At 40.3% G+C, this 9,521-nt stretch overlaps 1 long non-coding RNA gene across 1 annotated transcript; it reads left to right on the top strand.

Annotated features, from left to right (window-relative positions):
* Positions 1-5,242: 5,242 nt before the first annotated feature.
* Positions 5,243-7,184, top strand: LOC120037323. Its single transcript, XR_005474801.1, has 3 exons — positions 5,243-5,286; positions 6,862-6,966; positions 7,118-7,184. It is a non-coding gene; the product is annotated as an uncharacterized LOC120037323 (long non-coding RNA).
* The last annotated feature ends 2,337 nt before the right edge of the window (positions 7,185-9,521 follow it).

Genomic DNA, 9,521 nt, shown 5'->3' with positions numbered 1-9,521 from the left:
AATCTTTGTTTGTGTATAAAGTATTTGGCAACAAGAATAAAAAAATTAACAATCATTTCAGTGGTTTTGTTATCATTGCAATAGTAACATATTATATATTTTATGTTAAAAATATAGCAAGTGTTCATAATGGTAAATAAGTACTTTGCAAGGTTTTCCCAAAATTCTGACACAAATTTACATTCAAAGAACAAGTGAGACAGATTCTCACCTTCTTTTCCACAGAAAACACAGATATCATCAATAGCCACACATTTGGAAATCATAGAATTACATGGATATATCTTATGTAAAATGTTGAAGTGCACTTCCTTAACTTTGTTTGGTATACAGTATTTGTAAGGCCTTAACCATGCATTTTTCCAGACAATGTCAGGAATAAGCGTGTTCCAGAAAAACGTTCCTCTCGGTGTAAGTTGGTTTTGTGAATGAAGAATTTGTGTTATATATTTATTACAACAAGATTTCTCAAGTAAGCCCACGCCTTCCAATCTGAGTTCTGGATAAACTTTGTGATCATTCCCAAAATGAAGATGACTTTTCATAAGTGTAGTTAGACCACTGGGAACGGCTTTGATCACAGAAATAAACTCTCTGAAAGGTATTGGAAACTCTTTCAATGTTATAAATTGTTCATATGTGAGAATATTACCCTTGTTGTCGAAACATCAAGAACAAAGTCAATATTCCTCTCATGCCAGCTGGGGTAGAACAATAACTTATTCCTTACAGTTATGTCTGAATTATTCCACAAAAGAGCTTTATGTGGGGAAAAATTGTGCAGGAAACATATTTTCCAGGCCAGTAAGCTTGTTGGTGAAACCTAGCCAATTTAGCAGGTAATCTTTCAGGAATATAATTACATTTCAGTAAAAATTAAAGACCTCCCAATTTATTAAACACATTATTTGGAATGAAATACCATATTGAATCAGTATCGATCAAACATTTTTTCAACCAGTTTATCTTGAAAGTGTTATTTATGTCAACAAAATCCAACACTTCTAGACCGCCTTCAGCTCTTTTGTTAGAAAGGACAGATTTTTTTTGTTTGTGAGACTTATTTTTCCAGATGAAGTCAAGAAAGGTCTTATTGATCTCTTTACAAGTAGCTGGATTTACACATAACGATAATGAGGGGTACACAAAACGAGACAGTCCCTCTGCCTTGGACAGAAGTACTCTCCCAAGTACAGAAAGTTATCTTTGTAGCCAATTATTAAATATATTTTTAGTTCTCTTAATTTTTAGGAGAGAAACCAAGACGCAGCGTAGTTCGTGTTTAACATGTTTAATAAAAGACGAATAAACGTGAACACTACACAATACAAAATAACAAACGTGGCAAAACCGAAACAGTCCTATCTGGTGCATAGAACACAAAGACAGAAGACAACCACCCACAAACCCCAACACAAAACAAGCTACCTAAATATGGTTCCCAATCAGAGACAATGACTAACACCTGCCTCTGATTGAGAACCATATCAGGCCATACATAGAAATGGACAAACTAGACACTCAACATAGAATGCCCACCCAGCTGACGTCCTGACCAACAGTAAAACAAAGAAAACACAAAAGAACTCTGGTCAGAACGTGACAAGATTTCACATTTAGAAACATTCAGCATTAATCCTGATGCAATAGAAAATGCAGTTATAGCATTAAGGGCTTGTGCGACCTGGTCTTTGTCTCTTAAGAAAAGAGTAGTATCATCAGCCAGTTGGGAAATGTTGATTTCTTTGTTAAAAATGGTTAAGCCATACAAATTTGCATCATTCAGAATATCTAGAGATAGAAGTTCCACAACCAAAATGAATAAAAATGGCGAAATTGGGCATCCCTGTCGTAAACTTCTGTTGATACTAAATCTTTTGGAAGTATTAAGGTTTAGTAGCACAGAACTATTTATATCTTTGTAAAACATGCGAATTACTTTAATAAAATGTTCCCCAAATCCAAAAAGTAAAAGAGAAATTCATGTTCAATTGTGTCAAAGGCTTTACAGAAGTCCAGAAATAGGACAACCGCATCTGAGTCAATTGCATCTGAGTAATCTATAAGGTCCAAGACTAAACTAATGTTAGAGCTTATGTGACGGCCCTTCATAAATCCTGTTTGAGTCTCATTTATAATGGTATCTATTCCTTTCTTTAATCTTTTGGCATAAACCAGAGCAATCAATTTGTAATCAACATTTAATAAAGTAATTGGTCTCCAATTGTCAATGAGAGAAGGGTTTTTATCAGGCTTCGGAATCAATGAAATAAGGCCCTGTTTCATAGTGGAGACCATTTCCACATTTTTAATGCAACCTTGAAACATATTGAAAATCGGGTCTTCTAGCAACTCCCAAAACTGTCTATAGAATTCAACTGACAGGCCATCGGGGCCAGGTGATTTCCCTTTTTTCATTGAATTCAGAGCCTCTCTAATTTCACAATTTGACACAGGTGAATCGCAAACTGAGTGGAAATCATCCTCAATTACCGGGACACAATTCTGAATGTGGCAAATGTAACTTTCACAACCATCTTCCTGAAATTGAGAGCTGTAAAGGTTTTCATAAAAGGAATGGACAAATGATGATATTGTAATGGGATCTTTGCATAAAACATTGTTAATTCTTCAGATAGATTATCTTTCTTTAGAAAACTGTCAAGCTTGCTCATCATCTCCTTTTCTCTATGGTTCTTTAATTGCATCAGCTCTTTGGCGCGTTTAATGGCTACCACTCTGACTTTATATTTGAAAAATTCCCATCTACTTCTTCCATGACCCAAGTCCTTTCTTTCTAAAATATCTTTAGCGAATGATTTGATGTTTTCAATCAGTATCTTTAAGATGTGTATTGTTTCATTTCCAATATCCTCGAGTACCTTTTGATTTTTTAGTAGCTTGTAAATTCAGGGAAATCAAGTGATGATCAGAAAAGGGAGCCAACTGATGATCTACATCTATAACAAATTGTAACAAAAAAGGGGAAATTAGGAATAAATCTATTCTAGATTTACGTGACATAGTTTTGTTGGACCAGATATAACCCTTAGCATCCGGATTGAAATAACGCCAGGCATCCTCAACACAGAGATCCTTGCATAATGTAATAATAATGTTACTATTTTGAGGGTTTTGACTCGTTCTAGGAGGAAAACGATCAGCAGATGCATCAGGTGTTACATTAAAATCTCCTGAAATAATTAGAAAAGCCTCTGAGTATTTGTTGCTTATATCCTGTACTTTCCTGGTAAATTGGGTAAAAGGGGTCTTATTAGGAGCATGTGAGTTATGTCCGTATACATTACAGATGATGGAAATAGCATTGTCAAGTTTAACAGTTACTATGACCCATCTGCCGTCTTGTGAAGATGTGGATTCTAGAATGTCACCTTTAAACTTGTGAATAAGTGTCAAAACACCAGCAGAGTGATTTGATCCATGACTGAAATAGGCCATATCTCCCCATCGTGCTTTCCAAAATTTCAAATCACTTTCACCCGAATGAGTTTCCTGAAGAAGGACAAAATCTGCGTTACTGCGTTCACAGTATAAAAATAAAGCTTTCCTTTTTGTAGGATTTCTCAAACCCCTAGCATTCAGACTAACGATATTGAGTGAATTGAAAACGAACTCCTGCATTAAAAAAGAAAGAACACAAATTAGATAACAAGTATTAACGTGAACAATAAAACAAACAGTGAACCTTGAGAGGATTACTCGACGGAAAACTACACTCAGCTGAGGTAGCGGTGGTTAACAGAATAACAAATCTATTTACTTCCTTTTCCTGGCAAGTGTTCATCAGTTGTAGTTCGAACGGTACATGTATTATTGGCAGTACATTAACTGTACTCATGGTAGTACTCACAGTTCCAATTTGGTTAATGTCAACAGAGTTACCCAGTAATCATTATTCCTTCGATAAACGCGTGTGGGCCCTTGAACCCCGCCTTCTTTCCCTCTTGTCGCGCCTTCTGTATAAGCGGACAGTTTTTCTCTGGCAGCCTGATCCTGTGGTATCAGAGCTTCTTTGATGCGGAGTTTCTTCTGGTCCAGAAACTTGTTCCCCTTGGCCATTTTCCATATGATGTCCCTGTAATGGCGCATAGTTAAGCGCAAGGTGATATTGCGAGGGGGTCCATCAGATCTTCGTTTCCCAAGTCGATGTACCACCTCAATCACGTCTCTTAGCCTGTCTTTGATGCATGGTGCCACTTTTCCCAGGATATTAATGACTACTTCTCTAATATCCTCTCCCTCTACCTCTTTTACACTTTGGATTTTCACATTCCACCTGCGAGAGTACCTTTGAAGTTCAGCTACATTCTCACACAGCTCATTATTTTTGGATTGCATTTTCTTCAGCTCATTCTCTAGGAACGTTATCTTTTCCTTGTTCTCACTCACAATTTTGTGTAGTAGATTGACAGTTTCTGACAAATTATCGATCGTCTTTGATGTTTCTTCTGTAGCCCGCTCTACGGGGGACACTTTGGAGAGCGTGGCGTCTTGTTTAGTAGACAGGGACTGGATTGCAGGGAAAAGTTCCGACATGGAAATGTTTTCTTTTAACTTTTTTCACCGGTGGATTTTTACTTGGGGTCTGAGGTAAAGAGGTTGCAAGGATTTCGTCCTGGTCAGTTTTGTTCTTTCTCTTGCTTGAGTTCGCGGCTTCTTGTGTATCCATGCTGCTCTGGTTCTCGTTGTAGCTAGCTAGCATGTTAGCCGTCTTCTGCGAGAATTGGATATTTCGTCTACTTTTGTCTTTCTGTCGTGTTCTTCCCATTCAACTTGACAAAAACTAACTCTAAACTTATCCCATGTCCATAAAAAAAGTTATAGTTAGTTTCTTTCAATATTAATAGCCAATATTTGACTGTTAACCACCTAACCCTCAATATTGCTTTGAAGAGCGAGAAAACACTCCCTCTCACAGCGACGCCATCTTGGCCTCCATCCTGTATTCTGATTAAGTCAACAATACCTCTAGGCATATCTGACGTCATGTATTTGATATATTTATGTGAAGGTTAATTTCCATATTGACATCAGTTCATTGTGTTTGAGGACGGTTCACTGACGGGTTTTCAACGGATAGATTAGATTAGACTAGTTTAACAGTTACAGAGCAGCTACAGTAGCCTATCAGAACAGCTGCAGTAGCCTATCAGAACAGCTACAGTAGCCTATCAGAACAGCTGCAGTAGCCTATCAGAACAGCTACAGTATTACAGGCGCAGACCCTTAGTCAACGGACTACACATAATGGCTGAAGACAGCCAGGTAAGGTTAATTTTAGCCTACGTTTAACGAGCTTTAGAGTTTTCCTAATTCCATCTTGTTCTAATAGCAAGTCTGCCTTAAGTGCAGAAACCGTGGTTGATATTAGAAAATATGTATGATTGGAAGTTTAGGCAAGTAATTAAATTGGGTAATTGTTGTGGGATGTTAGCATACCATACTGCGCGTGTAGCATTAGTGCCATGGAGGATTGTGCAGGCCGGCAGGTTGCTACAGTTTCCTAGTAGCATGTACGCTTTAGGGATCAGATCTGGATGACTTTTTCACCTGAACTGCTCATTGGCTGTCCATAATGAGCCCAGCAAGCAGGATGTGTAGCTGGGCTCTGCAATAACTAGCTCCCAGAGCAATTACAAATAACTATTCTTGTTTTAATAGCGTCATTAGAACTAGCAACATGACAGTCAGTCACCTCAGTACAAACGCTATGTGTTGGATTCGTCCATGTCTTGCTAAATGACCTAGCTACCATAACAGCTGTGGAGAATTTCTACTGCAGTTTTAAGGGATCTCTCTGAAGGTTTTAGATGATACAGTGGTGCTTCGTCCTCTGGATGAAGAATCATACATCTCGGCTTGGCTTCATTGCATTATTATTTGGGAAACGTTGACATGCCATTTGTGTTGACGGATGGATGAAAATAATGTAATTATAGTATCGTTATACATAGGCTAGCAGGAAAATCCGCAGGAAAATCCGCATGAGATACCCATAGAACTGAGCCCTGCTCCATTTCAGCACCATGCCGCGGTCTCAGGTGCTGCCCAGACTCTAAACATTTCAGCACCATGGCACGGTCCCCTGACGCCTAGAAACGTGTCAGCACTATGCAGCGGACAATAGTGCTGAAATAGTTAAAGCCCCCTAGAACGTCATTGATTTTAAATTATTGTAAGTGCAAGTGGTTATAATTTATTGCATGTCCTAGTTTTGCAGCTTTGCAACCTCAGAATTATAGCTAATGGATTGCAGCGAGTTACGTGTTTGTGCCTGGCGATGAATGAGGATGCTTGATAAACCATAAATTAAATGCAACAACGTGCACTTACAAATATTTTCGTTTGGCAGAACTTTGACAAGCTATGATCTGTTTTCTAATGACATTGACAATTCATATAGACATTAGACTTAGGCCTAATTGTGACATCATGTGTGTATGACATCTTTGAAGAATGCCCTGGCTTCAGCCAATCGGAATCGAGTATTCAACAATGCTTTGGTATAATTCAAGGACGTTCATATTCACTTCAGTTGTCTGCCGATGGTTCACTGACGTTTTTTCAAAGGAAGTATTAGTATTACCTCTAAACAGCCTACAACAATAAGCTACACATCATGTCAGACGACAGCAAGGTATGGTTCATTTAGCCTATTTTGAGTTTAGAGGAGAAATTACTAACAATATAGTAGGTCACTACCACAGCAATAGGTGTCACTGGTTTGATCCATGGACTGAAATCTGACCACTATTGCCGTTTTGTTTGAAATAGGAGAGAATCATTTGTTTCATAAAGTCACAACCTAGGACTGATATTGACCTCTCATTTATCCACCAGAACGTGAAATGGGAGGATCATCCGGATGACCAAAATAAAGTTGTGGAGAATATGAAGGAGGAAACAGAGACACATGAGACCAACAAGAACAGGACAGGAGGCAAGGTAAGAAATATGCTGTCCTTTACACATCCTCTGCCTACTTAGGCACAGATCTAGGATTAGTTTACTATCACTAAATCCTAACCTTAAAGCATTAGGAGACACTACACTGACCTTAGATCTGCTATGAGACCTATAATCTGTTGTCATGTAGGCTAAACGTAAGTCCAGTGGCCGTGCCAAGAAGACTTCCGTGGAGGAGGACAGCAGCATTGGTGCAGGTCCGAGATGACTTAATGTTGGGTGCAGGTTGTGTTCAAATTCATCAGCACTGATCTGAGAGGATAGTATCTATATAGGTGAAAGCAATATAGTGGAGGCCCGCAGAGAGATGTGCTTTTACCTGTCCAGTGCAATCAAATCACTAAAGGTGAAGGAAATTAGGAATAAAGTTCAGATTCAACTTTAGATTTCTCTTTGCGGTTTCCCAGAGTCTTCTCAGACACCCGGGTGTGGTTTCCGGGAAAGGGGATCTATCATTGAGCAGCTGGAGAAGGAGGCTCAGAGGACTCTAATGCCTTCTCTCAAGATTGGGACAAGCTGTGCCCCAATCCTCCTCTCTTTCCTGAGGAGTCTAACTGATGAGCAAGTTCCATGTCTTTTTCCAACCTCACATACAACTTATCTGAATTTATAGTCATAGTGCACCTTCTAACCACAAATGGGATTTTAAACACTACCACCTAACCCTAACATCACTGTAACCACACCCCTAACTCTTGCTGTAAATCAAGAACAAAATGACTCATGTACTTGCTAATAGCTTAATTAAATACACTTTTATGATCCCTAACATGGCTATCTAGTGACTCCACTAACTCAACACCAGTGTGCAGCTAAAATATGTTTCCTTTCTTTTCTTTGCTCTAGCCAATGGAGAGTGATTCAGCATGGCATGAAACATAACGTAAGTCTCTCCACATAAGGTTCTGGTCAAAAGTTGTGCACTATATATATATATATATAGGGAATGGTGTCATGGAATTGGTTGATTGGCAAAAACATTACTCTGTTTGTTGGTCATAGCTGACATTCGAGCAGCTCTCCATGCTGTGTCTGAAGATTGTTAAGGTCGTGACCCAGACAGCCCTCCGCATTCTCCTACCAGTGCTAGCTCGTATCATGGGGGTGAACCTGAGGAGTGGGGCAACCTCCCCAGAATCCCAGTGCTCTCTGACAGGGTCTGAGGATTCCTTAGGCAGTCTGGATGAGAGAGAGAAAAGGCTGCTGATCAGTGAGATGAACTACTGGACTAAGGAGAGGAGGGGGAATGGCAGTGCAGGGTGCCGCCAAAAATCCACTCGCAGAACCTCATCATCATGCTGGTTGCCTAAGAGGTATGTTCACAGCAATATTTGAACTTAATAATTTCAAGACCTGACCCATACTTATCATAAATTATTAACTTGGAATTCATACCTTGTAGTTTTAAGTTCTGGTCAGAAATGTTGCCCCTGAGGGGGTGGGTCCAGGTGAAAGTAATTTTTAACTGGGTAAGCCATAAAGTAATCTATGAATAAATAGATCAGGTACATGCCTTTCAGAATTAGTCAAATTCTGATGTCGTATAAACATAAAAATCAGACAAAAATTGTGTCAGTTGGCTTTAGGCTTCTAGAACTACGATGGTATGAGAAGTAAACCATCATTGCTCTAATTTGGTTTTCAGGCTCACTAATGACCCAAATAAGATACCAGTTGGTCACATTTGCATGGCATAAGTGGTGATTGTGTGTTTATCTTCAAGGTCCCAGACCTCATTGCAGAGCTTGCCTGCAACTAGAGAGGCTCCCCTCATGGAGGAGCCTCTGAAGGCTCTTTTTGGGGTAACGGAAGAGAGCCTCCTGATATCCCTGGTTGAGGGTCACTCCAACCCCACCTCCTCCAGCTCCTCCGAGTTGAGCTGTGCTATCGTGGGGGAGGTAGTACACCAGCTTAACTCTGGCCTCTCAGTGGCCATTCAGGCCAGCTCGGGGAGTTGCCCCCCTATGGACAGTCAGGACATAGCAGCAGGCAAGGAGGTCATTGGGGTAGCCTCGGTGCAGATCCTGGCCGAGCTACAGAGCAAAACGTCTGAGCCAGAGTGGGTAGGGTTTATCGAGCCCCTCATGGACCCTGTGACCGATGATGTGCTGGATGCCATTGTCGGCACAATGGACAAAATGGCGCAGGACTTCAACATCCTCTTGGATCTGGCCAAGAAGATGACAATCTTGGGGTCTACATTTCTGACCAATCTTCAATGTGACCTTGATGTTGAGTGTCCATCTGGGAAAGAAGGAACCACTCACTTTCTCAAAGAGACTGGATCCTCTACCAGTGTGGTGGCCAGAAAGCTTCAGACCCTCTCTAGCCCCGACTTTCAGTCTAAAGCCCTCAAGGCGGTGAGCACCATCCTTACAAGGAAAGTCAGCAGCTCTTCTGGCATGGCTCCTTCCTCTAGGCCTTCTAGTGCTGCTCCTAGCCTTACTGAAGCACCCCTGAATACCAGCTCTACAGCCCTGACATCTGTAACCTCCACTGCCACAGTGATTGTTAAGGCATTTGTGGGAGGCATG

The sequence above is a fragment of the Salvelinus namaycush genome, unplaced genomic scaffold (genome assembly GCF_016432855.1).
Source record: "Salvelinus namaycush isolate Seneca unplaced genomic scaffold, SaNama_1.0 Scaffold17, whole genome shotgun sequence".
In the NCBI taxonomy this organism is placed as follows: domain Eukaryota; kingdom Metazoa; phylum Chordata; class Actinopteri; order Salmoniformes; family Salmonidae; genus Salvelinus; species Salvelinus namaycush.
The sequence above is the reverse complement of the archived record's forward strand: the minus strand, read 5'-3'. Positions and strand labels throughout refer to the sequence as shown.